At 32.2% G+C, this 23,122-nt stretch overlaps 1 protein-coding gene across 2 annotated transcripts in view; it reads right to left on the reverse strand.

The window, feature by feature from the left end:
• Positions 1 to 23,122, reverse strand: part of pxb (putative Hedgehog signaling attenuator pxb) — a 72,374-nt gene that overhangs the window by 38,374 nt on the left and 10,878 nt on the right. The window contains exon 1 of one of the 2 annotated variants that reach the window (XM_085189402.1): positions 593 to 703. The exons of the other annotated variant lie outside the window; for it this stretch is intronic. The gene's annotated coding sequence lies outside the window, so the exon portion shown is untranslated. Of the gene's footprint in view, positions 1 to 592; positions 704 to 23,122 lie in introns of those variants that run through there. 2 annotated transcript variants of the gene reach the window in all.

Consider the following 23,122-nt stretch of genomic DNA (forward strand, 5'->3'; position numbering starts at 1 on the left):
ATAATCTTTCTTGTTAAAATTTACTATAAAACTTTTTTCTAAACTGAGAGTGTTGGGACACTGATACCGATTTTTCATTCGATGACGACCTCAATAATACTTTTCGTTATTAAATATCAAAAACAATGAAATATCCCGATAAAAAACTTCCATCTTTTTATTTTAACTAAATATCATCATAATTAAATTATATATTTTAAGTAAAATCTATAACTTACAAAGTTAAATTATGTTACTCGTAGTTTTATATTTTTTCGATAATAATAAATATATTTTTACGCAAATAATAGTGCTGGATTTTATTAATGTATTAAAAAGATTTTTACGTTTGAACATTTGTTTTTATCAAAAATACGAAACTTCTTTTATAAGATTTAAAATATAGATTTTATACTATTATTTAAACAAATAATAATTTTATAATAACGTAAATATAAAGAAAACATAACGATAACCTTTTAAAACTTTGAAAAAGCTAAGCTAAAAACTTTTATTTCACGAAACTCTACATCAAAAATAACTTTATAAAAATAACTAAAACTACACATAATTAAATATGAACCTAAATATTATTTCCAAATAGAAAACAAACCTTTAGAAAACGCAATCCAAATCCACATATTGGCACTAAACTTTTAAATAACACAGCACTTTCACGCACATTACAAACACGTCCGTTCACGTCCGTTCACGACCAGAGTTCGGAACTAAATGATATTTTTCACAGGCACCCCCTTATAAATCCTCGGTTTTCGACAGTAGAGCTCAACTATGATTGGCTGTGACCAGGTAGCCCCTTTTTTGTTGTATTTCATTAGCTAGTATTCGTAACTTGTATATTTTTGTTGTTACAAAGATTTATTATGAAAATATTTTCTTTGATTATTTTGATAACTATGATTTTGTTATGTATATTTGAGGACGCTAGTTATGTCTTTTCTATAATATTGTTATATATATTAGTAAATAAGAGACCATCGTAGTTCAGCGGGATAGCGTATGACTGGGAAACTTGACAATTGTGGGCTCTATTCTTATTCAAAGCAATTAAATATTTTAATTTTCTTGCTTTTATAAGAACACAAAGAGCTGTATTCATTATTCTTCTATCACTGGGTATAGAGTGTCGTGACACGATTCCCTCTGCTTTCCCTCTTTATATCGTGAAGCTATAACCTAAAAATAACAGGAAAGGTTCAAATCCAAATCTGTTATCTAAATAAGAAACTCTTTCTCTGTCTCTATGGTTCCTTATTACTAAATTACAATAGATTTTAATTTTGATATTTAATGATATTGTATTTTATGAATTCGGCGGAAAGTAGGGATAGGGAGTGTTCTCTTTGCCTTTCCTGCTATTCTGTGGGATATTAAAAAAGTTTCCTAAAGTTAAAAATAAATCTTTAATAACTTAAATATGAAAGAGATCTTAGATCTTACATACTATCTCGGTGTGGTAATATAATTATAAATCCGAATAGAATTTGAATCCCCAAACACCGTATTAAAACTGAGACATTTTTACTTTGCCAAAATGACGTCAAAAGATATTTATAATGAAAAATATTTTCTTTTTCACTGAAAAATATGATGCTAAATTAACAGCTGCTTCTTCAAAAGATAGCTGGCCTGGTGATAGCTAGTTTGCTATGAAAATTGTTTATATTTCAAAGTTAACTAAAGTCAAACGATGAAAGAAAGTAAATTACAAGTATAAAACCAAGTAAACACTCTAATTAAGAAAGTGCAAGGCAAAAATCTTGTAGATTTCCACCTTTCCTCATTACTTCTTTTAATAAAGTATTCGTCTCGTTCATAACCCGTCGTGGCGCAGTGGGGCTGTCTATCTTTTACGATTATGGGTTCAACTCCTATTCGGGAATATCATTATTTAAAAAATATTTTTATTTCCCTGTCCTGGCTGACAAAGGGCTCTGGAGAGTTTTGGAGAACGCAGATTTTTTACTTTCAAATTGTAGTTAAATGAAACATAGTGTTAAGACTTCGTCCACTTTTTGAGACATCTACTTTTTTCGTCCATTTTTTAAGACATTATGTGTAGAATTTCAGAACTTAACGCCGCGCTTTGTCTTGTAAAAAAAATCAAATATATAATATAAAGTAAATATACCAGAAAAGTATAAAAATATTACTTTGCAAGTAAATAACAATATATTTCTGCGGCCGACAGCGACATTCAACTAAAACTATTCCTTAGACGTAGCTAATCTTATTAATACGTGTTCGCTAGTTAATAAGTTTGTGGGGATTTGTTTTGGTATTTGTTCTGTTTATATGAAATTGTTAGGTGTGGTATATTTTTATATTAAATATTATTTATGAAGCTAAAAAAATAATATAAAAAAGGTTGACATTTTTTGAGCTTGTCGTTTTATTTATTATTTCTTCCTATTTCCCGAATATATGATGAGGTAGGTAAAGGGAACATAGTGTTGCTTGTTGAGTTACGGAACTAAACGCCGCTTGTTTCTTTTATTACCAAAGAGAAGAAATGAAAATAATTCATCACCTCGAGAGGGGATATAATTCAAGTTCATCTCGTTGCGCGCTGTATCCCGCAACAGGATACACAGATAGGAACGTAATATTAAGACACTCTGTTCCCATTAAGACACTTCCGATCCCCATTTTCTACCCAATTCTCGAGGCATTCTGTATCGAATAGCGGAACTCTACGCCGCGGTTTGCCTCCTTAATAAGGCGAGAAAAACAAAATATTAAATATTTAATAATAATAACTAATTCTCCCCCTAAATCCCCTAAATTATGAAATAACGGTATAAGTCGGTATAATATCCATCCATTTGATGTATAGCGGTCAAACATTTTAGCTGAGAGCATGCTCCATGTTTGTTCTGGTGTTAGCCTCCGTCTAATGGCCGGCGTCTTGTTCTTTACACGCTTGTAAAGTAGTTAAGCTGGGGTGTAAACGCACTACGGTTGGGGAGTTTTGGGGGTTTTTGAGCTTTTTTATATTTGTATCTATATTGCTATATTTAAATATGATAATGCTAATGTCAGGAACTATTTTTTAAAGGTAAGTTATTTTTGTAAATAAAATCAAATTAGCTTCACGCTGTATCATCGCACATATTTCCCCACTTTCCATCGAATTTTGAAGGCTTTGCGTGTTGAGTGGCGGAACACAACGCCGCGCTTTGCCCCGACGCCAGAGCGAAGAAATGAAAATATAAATTAAAAAAAAAATTCCTTTCTTCGAGTGGGGATCGAACCCACTACCAGTCGATTTTGCACTACACTTTATGTTACAGCACGACTGGACTTTTGTATTGTCCATTTAATTTAATTTAATTTAAATTGTACTCGTATAACGTTAATTGGTACGACGACGTTAACCACTATACCTGCGGTTATGATAACCTGGAGCTGCAGGCTTCAGGCTCTAAACAGCTGTTTGATGTAACTATAGTGTGTCATATACTTAGTTATTTTCCATTTTGGTAAAATTTAATAATATATTTAAAATTATGACGTCACAAACAAGTAACTAATCAAATACGAAATTGTTTTTAAAATTTTATCAATTTTTATTCAATTATTGTTAATATTTTTTCTATTGACTATCACAATTATTTATTATACATTTTTAGAATTTAATAATTCTTCTATATATTTGTCATCCCAATCTTAAACGACTGGACCGATTTGAATGAAATTTTTTGTACGTATTTCCAAATTTTGTTTCTAGGAAAATTTAAACTTTTGCTATTAGTTACTTTTAAGCTAACACAAAGAGAGAGAAAAATAATATTTATAATACCAGTAGTGAGCGCTCACCTTGCCCAATGCCCAGGTTTATTGGTTTGTACTAAATGCAATAACACTCGAGCGGGTTACGCCGAAAGATTTGTTTTTATTTTAACCTTCGAAAACTTTGTTTTCATATGAAATGTGTTCCGTAGTTATTACTGAAAATATCGTTTTCTATTAATTTTAAGTTTTTTAAAAAAAATATCGGCTGTGAGAACATAGGCGCCACGTTGAAGGTTCGCTTCACTTTTAAATAAATAAATCAGCTTCACGCTTTATCCCGCACACAGCAGGGTAGGCAGAGGGAACCTAGTGTTACCGGTTCAATTTCTAGGGAATATTACGAATACTACGACAATTACAGACTGATAAGGTAGAAAAAGATATAGTACCGTCGTAGTCTTTCTAAACTTATGTCTGTCGATCCATCAAATTTTGTAACAATTAACTATGAAACTAAACTACTAAAATATAATGACTGTATCAATTTTAAAGGATATTCCAGAGGCACGTTATCTGGTTAACTGAATGCATCAGAAACTAGGGAACGGAAATGGGAACAGAGTATATTATCACTAGGTTCCCAGGTTCCCTCTGCCTACGCAGCTATGTACGGGATACAGCGAGAAGCTAAAAAATAATCTATTACTTCTATTTAATCAAATATTTCTTTAGTTTTTCACTAGTTCATTTTTATAAAACTGAGATCTTTATATTAAATTAACTTTATATTACCTAAGTCCATAATAAAACCATAAAATGTATATAAAAGATGTTAGATGCACTAATGATAAAAGCTTCTTAGAAAGTTGTTTGAAACCATACTATTTACGTTATTTTTAATGAGTACCTCTTTCATGTTTTTTTAATAAAAAATAGTATTTTTTTTATATTTTTTAAGTGTTTCTCGAAATTAAGGATAGAAACTAGAGAATATTAAGAAAATGTATTAATATTTGAACGGTTTTTCGTTACGCGACGGTTGTGAGATCGATCCCCACTCGAGGAAATTCATTATTATTTATTGTTATTTTACATTCTTCGCTTAGCACTAAACATCTTGCTAAATCCAAGCTAAATTTAGAATTTTAAGCCATCACGGCGTAGTGAAACAACACCTGACTACATGATTGTGAGTTCAATACTAATTAAGGGGAGCGAATTATTTTAATATCTCATAAAATAGGGCGAATAATAGGGAAATATCTCAGAGCTATCTACTCAGCGGCAAAAACGTGAAGCTACTCTTTCATAAACTATCATTCAGATTTGTGCCTCAACCGGAATTGAACCGGTGACCGGTTTCATATACAATTTAAAAACTGAATTCCACATTCAAAATATGGAAACAACAAAAATATTTTACACACTGTTGGCGTAAAACTATACACCACATATGAATAACGAAATAATGTGAACTATAAAAAGTAATAATGTCACCAATTTTCACGACTTTTGGAAAAACAAGAACGTAACCCAATTTTTTTTGCAACAAAGTAGAAAATCTAGATACAAATCTGGGTTATACAGGCTGATGTACATGCGTGCCAAGTGAAAAGACAGCCAAGTATCACTAACATGTCTACAGGGCGACTACTATGGTAATGTCAAAATATATATTTGTTTTAATTCACGCTGTATAGCAGGTAGGCGAAGGGAGTATTGAAACTCTCTTCCCGTCTAATCCTTGGGATATTTCATATTGAATGGCTGACCTTAACGCTGCGTTTTGTCTGGTTAACAAAGTAAGGTAATGAAAATAAACCATTTCTTCAAGTGGGAATCGAATCTATAGATTCGTACCTTTGCGTTTACAGTCCGTTTACGTGTCACTATTTCGAAAAATATTTACTGTCTGTATTGTTTTAGAATTATACTTTAAATTATATTTTGTTTCTTAGTTTCACATCTAGTTCTTTATAGCAAGATGGGTCTCTGCTTATCTGGATCGAATTTCTCCCGAATTCGGAAATTGGCCTGATAAAGAGGAGAAATTCAATGCCGTTGTGCATATAACATATTTTTAATATTTTTTTATATAGACATTTAATCTTAATCATCTTTTAATTAACTTATTATATATCACCAATCCAATATATCACGAATTATACAAAAGAAATTCGGAGTTATGTATTACATTAACTACACTAAAGAATAAATAACAATATAGTTAAAACGTTACTGCCCTTAGTAAAGTAAAATAACCGTAGTATATCAGATAGAGGGGTGGCAATAGGACTTAGGGAGGATGTTAGAACTTGGCAACTACAACCTACTGCCGGAAGCATATTGAGTTTGCTCGAGAGGCTATCTCTCAACAGTTCTTACTAAAATTTCGTTTAAACTATCGATGGATTCCAATTTGATTTATGTTTTGACTGTCGCCAAGTGAAAATTGTAAATAAAGTATGTAAATTTTTGATATTGATAATATTAATGGATATTTAAAATCGAAATATTTCACTGGGCTGTATAAAATACAAATATTTGAGTAAACAGTTCGAATTCTACGCTGTGAATTTCATCTGTAAATGCCTTAAACAATCGTTAGTTATGTATTCAAATCATTAATGTAATAAAGAATGTTTCAAAATATATTTTTATTTGTTTACTTTATTTACTTTATGTAAAATTTTTTTACTTATTTTTCTTAAAATATGAAACATAATAAGATAAATTTAAATCACTCCTTTAATTGTTATGTTTTGATAAGTGCGGCGTTGTGTTCCGCCATGTAATATCTCGATTTTGGACGTCGGCAAATAAGAACGTCTCTTGGGTCTTAACACTAGGTCCTAGAGATAATGTAGTTAGGCTACTCTGTTATTTGGTATTATTTTTTTAAATTTTTTAAACTTACTTCCATAGATAAGCAATAGTTTTTTCTATTTTAAAGTAAAATTGTTTAATAAATGATTGCCCTCAATACAAATCCGGCGTGGAATTTGTGAAAGCTTCAGCGGAGTTAATCCGAACCGTTAAATAAACATTTCAACAATTTTTTAGGCAACTTTATTGATATTACCTCTGACTAGAGTATTTTAGGACATTTTACTAGCTATAAATAAATTTAAGTAGATGATCGATACTAATATTATAAAGCTGAAGAGTGAGTTTGTTTGGTTGAATGCCGTAATCTTAAGAACTACTGATTATTGAAATTGGGAAAAAATTATATAGTCCATTTATCGATGAAGTTAGGCTGTCAGCTATTTCCATTTGTTCACGTGGGCGAATCTTCAAGTAAAATTTAGTTTAGTATAAATCTAGCGACCCGCTCGCGCGCGCTTCACCAGCTTGTACTACGCAATTATTTATTTATTAATCTGAATTACTATCATATTCTAAAGACAATTATCTTATCTTTTTTATCTATTATCTTTTTTAAAATAATATTTATTGGAAATAAAGGAAGCAAAACTTTTTAAATTGATATATTTTTTTTATTAATTAGTTTGTCAAAATACAATTGTGAAAACAACATTTAAATCGGTTAAGCCATTTCTGAGATTAGCATGTATAAACACACAGATAAACAGACAAACCTTTTAATACAAAATTATTGCTCTACCAAGGTTCCGTACCAATTTCCTAATTGTAAATAAGATAATAACGTCCATAAGTAAATATTACTACAAACTTGCCCTATTCCTAGAAAATAACAAACTAATCAATTTATATACAAATATACAATTAAAAAGAAACATTACAATAAATATATCAATTTGAGACGTAAAGACCTCACGACTATTCGCGGGCCACGACTAAAAACTGAACTGAACTGGGGGACTTAATTAAGATACCTAACGACGCCAATTTACAAGGAATCCGTACGTGTCTACAGAGTTAAGATGCTATTAGAATTCTTGATGGTTATCCGGATTATTTACATATACTAGGGATAGTTGCCATTTATAGGGGGATAGTGAACAATTGTGTTTATTAAAGTTATATATGGTATTTGTGTTTATAGATGGTTTGTTTTGAATGTAAAATCATTGGCTAAATTGGTATTTGAATTTCCAAAGTTGTTGGAATTTTAATAAAAAGAAATATTTAGATAAATTTAATTTCAATAAAAATATCTCTGAATTAGGAAGCAGCACAAACTTCGTCAACACCACATAATATTCCAGAGCAAAGGTATTGAAAAAAGAAATATTTATCTGAGTGAAAATTGAACCTAAAGCCAAAGCGTTTAGAGACACTGCTGTGCCACCACAACTGCCTCGAATCATCCTCTAGACAGATCTTCTAAACAACAATTCATATTATCTTTCCATCCTTAATATCTTACATATCTTCCAATCAAACAATCGTTACCAAACGGGTTGAATCCTTCCTTGGGTTGAACTTCTCTCCCCCCCATTATAATAACGAGGTTCGATCAGAATTCCAAATCTAATTCCGCTACGTGAGTGCATATCAATGTAATTAAAATTGAAACACGTACTTACAACATGAGTTTTGGTAAGTCGTGTTCCGCACTAATTTTGCATAGCCAAGTTCTGGGGGGGTTAGATGTGTTTGAGTTTCTTAACGTAAATTTAATGTTGATAGGTTTGTTATGTGTGGCTGTCATTATATCATGATTTGTTAAATTTTGATTTAAAACTGTCTTTGCTGGCTTAATAAAGAAAAATGTTATACTAAGATTAGTTTCACGAGAGAGTAAGTACAGGGAACTCAAACTCAGGGAAGTGTTAAGACGCCGTTGGCCATTTTCTGCCAAATTCTGGAGGCGTTGCGTGTTGACTGGGGGAACTCAAAATAAAATATGAAATATTTCATTGAGTGGGAATCGAACCCACTCATTTTTCATCAATTTTTTTTATGTTTTTGCATACTCCACATATTAAATAAATAAATAAACAGAAAAATCTTAATAAAATTGACTATTCTCCATTTCCTTGTGAATACTCAAGTTCGGAAATATCCGACACTAATTGAAGGTGGATAAAGAAAATATCTTAAAAATATATCTCCATTATTAAGCCAACGACCAAGACCAGCGCAGGTGCATAAATCACGATTTTACTTTTCCAATAACTCATATGAGTGTTCCAAACAAATATCTTATATCTCACACTTTACTACTATAATAAGACGTAGGGGTGACCTATTTAGTTCCTCAAGTTCCTCGCAAAAGTCCAGACCGGAAGTGAGCCCATTTATCTCCAACTTCTTCAATTCATTGAAAAGCTAAGTTAAAAGTAAATACTCCAAGTTGTATGTATGGTACTTCGGTGCCAAATATTGTATACTTTAAACTGTTTAACTAAACTTGTTGTCGAAGTAAGCGATACGTTTAACCCATAAATGCTTGAATTTAGTATAAAAGAATTTGGAATTATAAAGTTTAGGAAATGGTTTCTTTAACCATCTTTATAAATTTAAAAGAGACTTTTTAAATGTTTTCTTATAGAAGACCGAGACGTGCTGCTAAATTTTATAAATATCGGTGCTGATTTAATTTTTTTTCCATACAAACTTTCAACCCCTATTTCACCCCTTTAGGGTTAAAATTTATCAAAATCCCTTCTTAGTGTATGTCTTAGGTTACGAAAGTAAACATCTGTCCAAATTTCACGTTTCTACGCACAGCGGTTACGGCTGTGCGTGCGTCTTACCTCAGTCAGTGAGGACAAGTCCTTTTATATATATAGATTAAAACCATTTGAAACTGTCGTAGTTCAATGGTTGTGAACGTGACAGTTGTGAGTTCTTTTTTCAGTCGTGGAGACATTTACATTTCATTTATTTTCATTTCTCTGCTCAGGTACAGGAAGCAGGCATTGAGTTTTGAAAAATCAATAAAAAATGGGTAACAGAGTGTCTTAACACTAAGATCTCTCTGTCCCGATCATGCGAGAAGAACGGTGAAGCGTACTTTAAAAACATTCAACCCAAATAAATTTTCCAATCACCAAATACCAAAGGTGAACAACTAAAAAACAATAAAGGGAACCCAAAAAAAAGGAACAAAATTCGAAAGCACCGCACGTTTGTGGAAATATTTACGTTGTCTAGAAACTGAGCGTCGCAAGTCTTAGTTCTGTGTTGAATTGAAATAGCCGGTGGTATTTTTTACTTACTTGATCACTTTATCCCGTTCCTCTAGTTAACATGCATTTTCGCTAACGAACATGTTAGTGAGATGTAACATGTACATGTTACGAACATGTTCGACGCGGCTTTTGTATGTATTTTGATTGGCTAGTGTATAATGTTACTTAAAGATTCCTTGTATAATACTATGAACACGTTTTAATATATATATTTTTTGTTCTCGCTATATCTATATATATAAAATCGAAAGGTCACTCACTCATCACGAAATCTCAGAAACTACATGTGTTAGGAATCTCAAATTTTGCATAGGAGTTACTTATAGGACGTAGGTGCTTCTTAGACGGGAATTTGCAATATTCGACTCCTAAGGGGGTGAAATAGAGGTTGAAAGTTTGTATGGAAAAAAAATTAAATCACCACCGATTTTTATAAGATTTGAAATTTAAACTCTTAAAATTATTTCATTGAACACGTGTTTCATGGTTTATTGGAATTCACCCCTAAAAGTGCAAATAAGCGGGCGAAGCTGCGCGCGTCCGCTAGTTCTACATATTGCGGGGTAAACAGAGGGAACCTGGAACCTAGTGTTAAGATACTTTTTCTTATTAAGACACTTCCATTCGCAGAATTCTGGAGAAAATACGGGTTGCCTCGTTACAAGAAAACCTCGAATAAGAATCGAACTTACAATGAAAACGGAGTGTCTTGACACTAAGTTTCTTCTGCCCCTTCTATATACTTTCTATGTCCTAAATACTATTTCTAAAACTAATAGGTAATATTTATAAGGGCAACAAACAAAATATTAATTTTAAACTTTCAAAGTAAAATTAATTTTATCGGCCGTCTTGTTTATAATATGCTTCCCTCCAAGACACAGGTTAACAAGCTGAAAAAAGAAGGGAAACTAACACGCCTATATTTATAAAGGATGAAATGAGGATTGGTGCCTGAAGCAGTGTTTTAGCATTAATTTATCACTCGCTCAGTACAAGCAAATTGGTTGGTACATTCAGTTCATGTAATTGCCAACAGATACGTGTTTAGAACTAATTGTTATTTGAAATGTTGCTGCGATATTTTATATTATTATATGGTTTTTTTCCTGTGGATAAATGAAAATAAATAAGAATTTTGTATGGAAAATCTATCTTTTTTTCTATATTGTAAAAAAAATAAAAAATAAATAAATATATTCATACAGGTAGCTATGAATTGACATCGGTTACATAATTATCATTACAGTGAATTTCATCGAGAAATAAAAATCATTAAGATTTTTTTTACTTCACTTTACTTTACTTTTGTAGGCAGACGGAAACTTGTGATCTAGTTCTAGGATACTTCGTTCCCATTAAGACACTTCCGTTCCCCATATTCCACCTAATTCTGTACATATCACATGTTGAGTAACGGAATTCAACGCTGTAATTTTTTTAATTTAATAAATAACTGACTAAGCAAAACCAGAATAACAAAGCTAGCTATCGTTTGTGCGTTAATTGTATCTAAAAATATAAGCATAATGTACTGTATTTTCAACACGTCAGCACCTTCATTTATAATGAAACACTAACAGGCCTTTGATCACCGTGTAGAAGACAAAAGAGAAACTGAACAAAAAGCATAATTGAAGTACAAGAATAAATCAAAGACAGAAATTAATGTTAGTTATCGTTATTAAAATGGTAATAAATAATTGTTATTAATATAAAAATATAGTAATAATATTTCAAAAAAATGAAATTTGGTGGAGATTAATTGATTCCGCTATTTAATATGATTTTTTTATAATGTTTTTTTTTTTAGAAAATCTGCAACGAAGTGTCTTATCACTAAGTTATACCATTTATTTATATAACCTGTTTTTACTGGCGTAAAAATAAAAATATTAAGTAAAACTCATATAAGACCACCAGCGCACGAATGTAAAGGCGACAGGTCTCTGTACTTCTCACCTGCCTACTATGCTATCTAAAGAATACAACGAGAGCTAAAAACCATATTTTTTATTTCAACGATAAATGTTCTTAATAAATTCAGCTAATACAGAAATATTTTTCCTACTGTATCCCTCCCTAAAGCACTTTGATAACTGTCGTAAAACCTCGTCTAGACATACGGCAATTATTAAGCCATTTTCACACTATTCACGTTAAAGCTCCCCTTCGTACTTCAGCCTTATTTTTATTTATTCTTCTGCGTTTGTTTCTGTCATTATTGCGTAGGAAGAGAAAAACAAGTGATATTTCACTCTGTTCAACTTTAAAAAATTGACTAAAAACTTTAAAAGACTAAAATACAGATCTAGAATTAATTTTAGCCTTTCTAGTTTTTATTTAATTTTAATAACTTAAAAACTAATACAATCTATTATGAGAACGAGCACTAGATGTCAACAAAATAACACTACACAAAATACTTGTAAGCTATACCGTGACGAGAGCACCATAATCCTGCAAATATTCAACCTCCGTACCGTTTAATCAAAAGGAACTCGAGTTAATTTAATGTATAGCGTATTTTAATTAATACGACGTTTTAATACGCGTGTGTTGTACGAATATATGTTTTTTTTAGCATTACGCTGTACGGGTAGGCAGAGGGAACCTAGTGCTCCTCCGTTTCCACTCCGCCGAATTTGGAAGCATTGCGTGTTGAGTGGCGGAATTCAACGCCGCACTTTGCCTTGAAAATATTGAATTCATTTCCTCGAGTGGGAATCGAACCCACAACCACCACCACCACCCGCTGTTCCACGAAGTAGGACGGACGGATGGAGAAACACGACTAAATTTGATGTATAGCGTGTTTTAATTAATACGCGAGCGTTACGTATGAATATACCTATAACATATATTGTACTTTGGATTAATTTCAGTTATTAATGAAGCTCGAAAGTTTTTAGTCATTTTGTCACGGTTTTGTCGTATATTTTTGTATGTTATGTTTTACTGTTCTTTATATATATATATATATATATATATATATATATATATGTTTTTTCTTTCCTCTTTTACCTTTGTTTTTAAATAAAACGAACTTATTGATTGAGTGGATTGCTAATTCCTAAGTAGTTTTGATACAAATCCATAAACCTGTTTGTACCAAATATATTAAAAATTCACAAAAAAAATATTCTACACTATATATAGCACAGGCAGAGATAACTGAGTGCCAAGATACTCTATTCTCTACGTTCCACTCGAATTCTAACAACTCATATTTTACCTTATTTAAAAATATATAAAAACGGGACAGATCCCGAACCATCTCTTAAAAGCTGTCCGAGCGCTCTGGTCACTAAGCCATATTATGTTCTTACCATTTTATATCAAAATTCTCATATACATGCCTCTCACCTCGTCTGCCAGAACAGAAGATACTTCCCTTAATAAGAATCGAACCCAATTACGGTCTCATTGCGCCATTACAGCTATAAATGTAGATTAATATATTTTTTGTATTTTACTTATTTACTTTATCAGTTCCAGAGCACCAATTTTTTAAAGTCGCTCCACTTTTTACGTCCACCGGATCACGACTCTATCAAAAGTTCTGTAAACGTTTGTACGTGCGTTAACAATCATTTAGATAGGCGATGTGCTTGACATCCTAATCTAAGAAGTTTATTTGTAAAACTTGTCACTTCCGTGGACTTTTCTTTGATTTGATATTTTTTTTATTTTATTTTAGGTTTTTTTAGTATGTTTTGTAACAAGTCTAGTTTCTAGTTTTTTGTATAATACATTTGTTTTAAGAGAATTATGTTATTTTTTTTCCATTTTCACCTTTTGGTAAATAAGCATTAATAACTTTATATTATATCGATTTATATAAAAGCTGTCGTGGCGTAAGTGCATAAGGGTGCGACAGTAAACGCGACAGGTTGTGAGTTTGATTCTTACTCGCTCTAGTAACGAGGCAAAGCGCGGCGTTAAGTTCCGACACTTAAAATATATTATACGCATATAATATCTAACTATACTTTTAAGTAGGTACTTATATAATAGGTAAGTATTTATTTATAAAATAGACCAAAAAAGATAGAAGTAAATATTTTGTATATTTTGGACTTTTTCCCAACAATATTCGAACCTAGAACTGTCGAATTTCCGCAAACACCGCTTAACTATGCCAATATACCCTAAAAATAACGTTCAATAAAGCCTAACTTTATATACTTCTATACTCCATCCCAATACAGCCTGTGCCATACGAACTGTAACAAGTAGGTATATTGTATGGAAAAAATTTAAACGATTTCGTTACCGTTACCGCAAAAACAGCCTGCGTCAAAATGGCATCGTAAATTCTGAAAGGTTTCAGTTTTTTCGGTTAAGTCAAAAGCGAATTTATGGGGCGGACGATATCCTGAGGTTGGTTGCCCTTTGATTATATCTCGGAGCTTTATGGAAAGCACCGTTTGAACTATTTCGTTGTTATATTTTTAAAATATAATACTTTAGCAACCTTTTGTTTCAATTCTGTATTTATTAAAATGAAAAATGTTAAAAGATTTTCCGTTTTTTAATTTTTTTTGTATTATTTTTCAAGTAATTTTTTAATTTTGTTGAAATGGAAGTGATGTTACTTAGCCAGAAAATTTATGTTCAGTGGTTTTCAATTGGTCGTGATTATCTATATTTATATATGTGTTTATTAGCGAGAACCGCATTGAAATCGATTGCGTAACTCAACGCCGTGCTTTCGTTTTCGGTTTTTTTTCAAAATTGATATAGAAACCTTAACATTTATTTCTTTAAACAGACAGGATTCATTTATTTTATTGTTATTTATTTCGTACAGGAAATCGTAAAATTTTAATACCGATGCATTTGTAATGGATTCGAGTTCGAACAAATATTAATAAGGACAGGTGTAGGGTAAATGTCACCTGACAATTGGTTCGATAAAATTTGTCGTACAATTAAAAATAAATTATCTTTTTTATTTTCATTGTGTTCATTTGTTTTTATTTATTCTATACGTGTAAAGAGCAAGAGACCATTGTAGCGCAGTGGTAAAAGCCCGGTTCCACCGCGAGTAATGCTTAGGTGGAACGGAGTTCTTTTAAATAAAATAGATTTACATTTCAACTAACAAAGAGTTTTGTTATTTTTAAGGCTGATCCTTTTCATTGCTTTTATTAAAAAGTGAAATTATTTTAAATTGTCCTATATTTATTTTAAACAATCTGTTTTCACGTGTTTTCTATGATATTACTAGAAGGTATGCAGAATTACCACCTTTGCGTAAAAGGGTCGTAAATCTTTCAGTTTTTCACGGAGATTGAGGCCAACATACATACATATATTGCAAGAAGAGAATAACTGTCGGACTGTATAGACATAGTACTACTTACATAGTAATACTTTATCTTCATTCCATGCCGAAACGATGGTAATGGGTTCGATTAGAATGGAAAATTACCCTTAGATCCTCTATACTTGTGTTGTCTTGCTAAAGGTATATAATATTTGAATATAAAACAGCGCAGTCAGGGTTAATTGATTATTTTCATTTTCTCGCTCAGGGAACAAGACAATTCGCGGCGTTGATTTCCGCCTCCTAACATGCTGTGTTAAAATCTGGTGGAACTTAGGGAACGGAGTGTTTTAACACCAGATTCCCTCTGCCTGCGTTACTATAGGGGACAACACACTTTGAACTCGTAACTACTATCAATGTGCAATTAAGATTACAAATTTAATATCACGATAATGTCAATCACAATTTTCTATAATAATATTATAAGGACTAACTAGATTTTCGACGATAATTTCTTTTGTTCCTTTATTATAAAGGTTTTTAAAGACACAAAGATGTCTAGATTTTATTAAGTCTTTTGTTAATGAAACTTAAGAAGATATCAAGTAGGCTGACATCGCTGACGGAAAATTCTGACAAGATTATTTAAGTATATTTAATAATGTCTAATATTGTTTAATATTTAGTAACGTTAATATGTGTAGATTCTATTGTGTTATGTTTACGGTGGAAAAAGCTCAAGAACGAGAAAAGAGAGATAGAGAAAGAATTTTTTTTTGATCAAGAAAATGTATGTCATTTTTAAAGTTCCAAGCAGTATTGGTATACAACAGTGCAAAAAAATCTTGACATTACACAACGGGAGTGTAATGTCAAGACATTCCTTTCCACGTTATCCTTTAAATTTTTGAGACAGTGGTTCATCCTCCCAATGGGATCGAACCCCCGTACGTTGTGTCACCTAATTTCTTAGCACCGTAAAAGCCTACAAAATATATAACAAAAGCTCTCCGTACTTACTCTACAGCCATATCAGATAACACAGATCGTTCAATCCATCAACAGGCCATCAATCGTAGTACTTATTCCAGATCAGGATTTCTCCTTAAAAAATATATTTGTTCTTTCCTTTCACGACAATTACGCCACCATTTGTCACCATTCAACGTTGAAGCGTTGATTTCGTCAATCAGTAGGGTTTAGGTTGATTGATTGGACTAAATCTTTTAGTTATTAGGATTCCCATTTAACATGTGAGTTATGGACTTCCATGGCTTAGTTGGTTGAGGAAATTAGTAAGGTTTTTGTTAAAATATTGGTGTTTTTTGTAATTCTATCGGAGCAGGAAAATGAAAATAATTCATTCCGATAAACTTTAGATTTCATTTCCACGATTAAAAATGAACCCATGACTACCGCTTTTTAGTCATACGCTGTTCCTCTACGTGGGAACCGACTGTTGAGACAATCCGTTACCATTAAATCACTTCCGTACCCCAATTTCTGTCAGTTTTCTTGTTTAGTGGCGGAACTTAACGCCGTAGGTAGCTTACCTTTAGATGTATCATACGCATATATTTCTTACTATTTTTTCGTGATTTAATATATCTTTTATTATTCCCTACAAAAAGTTAATAATTTAGTATGATTTGAATTCAAGTCTCTTGGAAACGATCCAAACAGTCTAGCCAATTAAATAAATGAAATTTCTCTAATATTATCCTACTTATGTATGTTTGTACGTATATTTTTTACATATATTATAATTATTCAGAGATAAACTAAGAAGAATTGTAATATTGACAGATGATTATATATTTTAAGGCTATGCGACTGTAAATGCGGCGATTATGGGTTCGATTCCCGCTCCCGGGAGCAAAATTTGGTGTCAGAAATCGTAACACGTAACACGTATATCGTAACACTAGATTCCCTCTACCTATCCTGTTATGTGGGAGTAACACAATATCTCAAAAATATAAAAAAAATAGAATTACCTCTCAAAAGCTGGGCCTTTGCCCACCTAACCAAAAACCTATAACAAAAAAATATATCAAGCACAAACAAATTCGATTATAACTCCAAAATTAACTACTAATTAATGTATCCAAAATAATTTTTTGAAAGCACAAAATCTTATTACTCCGTAAGACGTCCCCCAACTAATTTGGATTGGGTCCAATTACAGAAATGTCTTTTTTGTCTCGTCCTACAAAGCTGCAACGCAATTTTCGCAGTTGATTTTATAGCGGACATCCGAGACAAATGTTTCTGCTAAGTGAGGATCGTGAATCAAAATATTACTTTGTGAAATGGTATTTCGAATTATGATGAGATTTTCATTAGGAAGTCAGCTTTAAGGCCTATTGTGATGCAGAAACATAAGTGAGTGACTGTTAACGCGACGGGTTGTGGATTCGATTTCCATTCAAAGAAATTACATATTTGAAATTTTCATTTTTTTGCTCTGGTAACGAGTCACTCAAAACGCAGATACTTCAAAATTCCGCGGAAAGTAATTCTACTTTCCTACTAGGTTAGGTTAGGGAATAACACGAAGTTCCCAGGTTCTCCCTGTTTACCCTGGTCTATAAACACGTGAAACTCTATTTGGGTAAAGATTATTTTGTATGTAAATTAGATATTTTTTACGTTGAACCTTGTCAACAGATTGCCAAGTCTAAAGCTATAGCTTCGATTTCCTATTACGGCAAATATTTATTAAAACTACATTATTTTAGTACACTAAAAAAAATAATATGAATAAGCATAATTTTATTATAATAAAATATGTGAAATATATTGAAATCAACTGTGCATAACATGACTTCATTCACAAACTAACCACGACCAGTAACTTTTACAGTTACTAGATGTTACTAGACCGTACACTCACCTATATAATCATAATATTATATTGTTTCATTATTTTTATTATGTTATTATTCTAGCTATTTTAAAATAACGGTAGACTTCTAAGCCTAGTGTTAAGACACTCCGCTCTCCACTTTCCGCCAAGTTCTGGAGGCATTGCTTGTTGGGTGACGAAAATCAAATCAAGCTTTGACTTGACATCAGAATGAACATAGGAAAATATTAAATATTTAATTTTCTCGAGTTGGAATCGAACCCATAACCTGTCGTGCTTACGATTATTCCCTTGGCCTCAACTATTAACTCTAAAATATATAACAACAATACTTTTTCTCATACGCTACCATATGTCATTTCAACACGATCTCTTGTCCTGTGACAGTACAGTGTGACATACGGTGTCAGCGTTTTTGTAGGCTGTGGTTTGTGGCCTGTGATTCTTGCAACAAAAACTTTGGTTCGAATGTACCTACGTTGTTTTTGCTCACCGACAAGTTACTTTAACCCATCGTCGTGAGTAATTACCTTATTATTAGTTTGATATATATATATTTTTTGCAAGGCAGTCTGTAGCGGCGCTTCCGTATAGTAATTAAATATGATGTTATGGGATTTTGTAATTATTTTTTTTGTGCAATATTCATATAGTTTTTTTGTATTTTTAATAATTTTAAGAAAAAATCTATTATATTACATCGTATTGTATTTTATCAGAAGCGTATTAATATTTTCATTTCTTGCTCTGGTAACGAGGGAAAACGCGGCGTTAAGTTCCGTCACGTAACACGCAATGCCTCAAAAGTTCGGTAGAATATAGGAAACGGAAGTGTCTTTTATCGAGTTTCATTTTATCGAAATACTTTCTGTAGTTGAATTCCGCCATATCTCGAAAATTGGACGGAAATTGAGGAAAGGAGACTTAACACTAGGTTCCCTGTGCCTACTTACTTATCTTGAGTACTTACTTACCCTGTTTACTTACTTTTATTCTTAAGTACAATATACTTTAATGATATACAGTTTAAGAGCTTAAGAAGTTTCGTGCTGAGAATATAATTGTTATGACAATCACTTTTGTTTTTCTTTCGCTTTATTTTCTTATTTTGTTTAGTTTTGTCCATTAAGTTTGGGACGCAGAAGTACAAGAGTGCAATAGTAAACGTGACAGTTGTGGGTTCCATTCTCACTTGGGGGAATGGAACATTTAATATTTTTATTTTCGCTCTAGTGACAAAGCAAAACTGATTTCTGCGACTCAACACTCAATACCTCCAGAATTCGGTGGAAGGTGTTGAACGGAAGTGCCTTAATGGTATAGGAGCGTCTAGGTTCCCAGGTTCCCTATTTCTTACCGTTCCTTATCTAAAAACAGTGCTAAGTTCCCCCATTCCACACGCGATATCAAATGGCGAAATCAGGATGTCTTTAGCACTAACATCTCTCTACCAAACCCGCTAAATGCGAGATAAGGCGTGAACCTAAAAAAAAGAGTCAATAGCAACTATCAGAAACCACTCAACAAATACCAAACACTGCTAGAACTAAAGTTTTTTCCACAAAAAAAAAACCCGAGAAACATTCATCTCTTCTTTATTGCCAATCAAGAAAGAAAAACTGTAACGCTGAAAGATATTAAAACTAACAAGATCCAAATAAACGTAGCTTATTTTAGATAGAAGCGAACTCGACTCGGAAATAATTCAATAGACGGCCATAAACGAGAGCTGAGGGAAATGACATGAATGCTGGCGACAAGCTCAAATATTTTTGGACTGACAACTTTTACACTGTATTATATGTATTTTTAATAGTATTTTCTGTCAGTTGACGTAAATGCTGTCAGTACGGGTTGGGGTTCGATTTCTGTTCGGGGAAATTCATTATATTGATTTTCTAGGTCTGGTAAGACAAAAGCTTTGGGGTTCTGTCATTTAATAAAAAAAAATTGTTGCACATTTGGGTGATTAAAGATATTATAATTTGTATTTTATAGATGCAGATTTTGATACCACTGGGAAACTTGGTTTATTTTTAATATATTCGCTCATTTAGCCAATGCTGAAAGAAAAAAAAAAGAGTATAATATGTAAACCCGTTTAACATATTATAAGGAGAGAAAAGCACATGTTTTGAAGTAAAAATAAGAAACAAACAGACTATTTTTTAATAAAAATCCATTCAGTTCAAAAACTTTAAAATCATATTCAAGCATTCATTGCTCATCGATTATCTCTTGACCAATCCAAAAGAAAAGTAAAAGAACGAACCGATACTTAACATCATTATTCATTCTTCAGCATTATAATAAAATGCAAAATATAAAAGACTTTAAAATAAACCAATCAAAACCAATAAGCGGGAGGAAAGGAAATTAATACAAACGTCAGCGACAAAGCCGATCCGTGTACGCTCCACGCCGTACAAGCTGACAGATGTCACTGTGATGAAATATACTCGGTTTAAGATACGGCCAGTGCAAGGTTTCGGAGAAATTTAATAAATTATACATACATACATACATTGGTGAAAATTGTGCCAATATGGTGTAGTTGCGGTGGTTATAGGTTCATTTCTATTTAGTAAAATGACAGCTTAGTCTTGGTTAAGCCATTTATTTCTCGTTTCGTTGTAGAATAATGTTTGAATGAAAACATGAGGATTTAATATCCTTTTAGTAAAACAAGGTGCGGCGTTAAGATCCGCCGAAATCTTAAGACTAGATTTTATAAGCAAAACTTAACTATAAGAGGTCGAAATAAGGTATACCTATAGAGTTATTTCTTCCAGTGATATCAGCTTTACCAGAATACGACAAAGGTCCGCAAAAAGTCAATCGGCAACATTGTCTTCGTTTCAGCGAAATTATATTTTTAAGATTTTAAGATGAGATATCTTTTGACCAGGATGAACTTTAAGCAATAAAAAATACATATTGTATGGATATGTATAATATTTGTATAATCTATAGGGTATATAAACTCTTCGTTTACTGACTCACCAACTAACAACGCACAGCCGAATCTTGGTATGTAACCTACATAATCTATATTTAAGCTACCTTGGGGAGCTAGAATTCCGCTCATAGCATGGTAGACAAAGGGAACCCGGGAACCTAGTATCACACTTAATTCCCATTAAGGCACTTTCCACTGAATTCTGATGACATTGCGTGCTGAGTGGTGGAGAAAGACTCGAAATCGAATCCATTTACAGCCTCCATAGAAAATCCATAAAACACAAACAAAATATAACATTAATCGACCAAAAAATCTATAGTAATTCTGTGGTTATGACACTAAAATAAACAATTAAATGAGCATTAGCTTAAACCAACAAGCTGGTGTTCGCCCACCCAAGATGAATAATGTTTTCAGATCTACGCTATCGTAAAATCACAATTTTTATCACACCCGGGCCCATTCGGACGTACAAGCTGGACAAAGGGTAAACACCCACTCTAGAATCATCGTATAGTTTTATTACTACGATAATCTAACATGGTTTATACTATTAAATTATTGGTTATTATAAAATAGAGGAGATTGGAAAGGCCAGGTGTGGCACAGGGGCTCAAACGTGAAAGTTATGGGTTCGATTCTCAACCGAGGAAATTAAATATTTCAATATTTTCATTTCTTTGCGCTGCGTTGAGTTTTACCACTCAAAACAATATGATGCAGAGTTAGCTGGAAAATGGAGAACGTTGTATCTTAACAATAGGTTCTCAGGTTCCCTCTGTCCACCCTGTTATGTGCGAGATATAGTACGTATCTAAGAAAAAGAAAGAAAGGTGTATTCTTTCATTAAGTTTATAAGCTAAGCTAAATTTACAGGTAACTTAAAATATGAAGTAAATAAATTTTAAATAAGATTTACATCTTAATTTGTTTAGATGGAATCTTTTACCATATATTAATAGCGGCATAGCGTATGACTGTAAAAGCGACGTTGTTCTTTCTGTTAACAAGATAGACCGCGGCGTTTAGTTCCACCTTTCTATATACATTCAATGTCTCGAATATTGGACGGACGGTGCCGAGCGTCGTAACAGTAGGTTCCCTCTACCTACCATGCATACGCGGGAAGTAACGCTAACAAAAAACTATAGCAGTAGATTCTTTATGAAGCAAATTAATTTCGTGACGTTTTTTCACTATTTCTATTTATTTTAAGATCTGTCAGTCGCACCCAATTAAATACGTTTCAGTTCTAAAACATGACGTTTTCTACGCGTATTTATATTCCACAGTGACTCCACGTTCCGTTATAAATGTCCAACTTGATATGTTTATTTAATTTATAGTAATAACTCTTAAAGAATTATTAGTCTCCACCGGAAGGTGAAAATTGTTTGTTTACAAAATATTCTGATGAAGACATCATCGATGGAGTCGTTAAGTATAATGTGTTGAGATTTATTGTATTAATCTTGATAGTAATTGAAAAATATATATAATTCTGGATCTATATGAAATAAAAAGTGATTTTTAAATTGCAAAATTAAATAATTATCAATATTATTTTAATTTACACCTAAATCAGAGACATTGTGATGTTGACAATTAAATAGGGTAAGTCTTTTATCGCACTTTGTTTAATCAAATAAATAAAATGAAAAGTCCACTCCAGAATTTGGAAAGTTGGGGACGAAAGTGTCTTTGTAGGAACGGAGTGTCTTATCACTAGGCCCTAGTAGAGCTACAAAATATATGCATTTGTTCAAATTTGTTTATACGTATTCTTTTTATTACTTTTATCTTCAGGCAATCTTCTCTCATCATTACAAACGGACAACCAAGACATCCAGTTCTCCGCCAATGTATTTAGACTAAATTTGAGATATTTTAAAAGAAAATAATTAAAAAATCATTCCCCCAAACGTATCCGAACTCACGACTATCACGCTTAAATTTAGAGGCTGTTTCAACACACCGAAGGCTTCAGTTAACTCAATTTAAGAATTCTTCCAATGACAAAAACTTCTAACCTCTTCACAAAAAAACAACATTTATTGTGATTACAGAACAAACAACTTTGGACGCGCGAAAACGCTAAAAACCTTCCTTCCCTTAATGCGTTAGACCGTAAAAGAGATTGTAAAATTTTTACGATT

The sequence above is a fragment of the Heliconius melpomene genome, chromosome 8, assembly GCF_056956725.1.
Source record: "Heliconius melpomene rosina isolate 202511_hmr_F chromosome 8, ASM5695672v1, whole genome shotgun sequence".
NCBI classification, from domain to species: Eukaryota; Metazoa; Arthropoda; class Insecta; order Lepidoptera; family Nymphalidae; genus Heliconius; species Heliconius melpomene.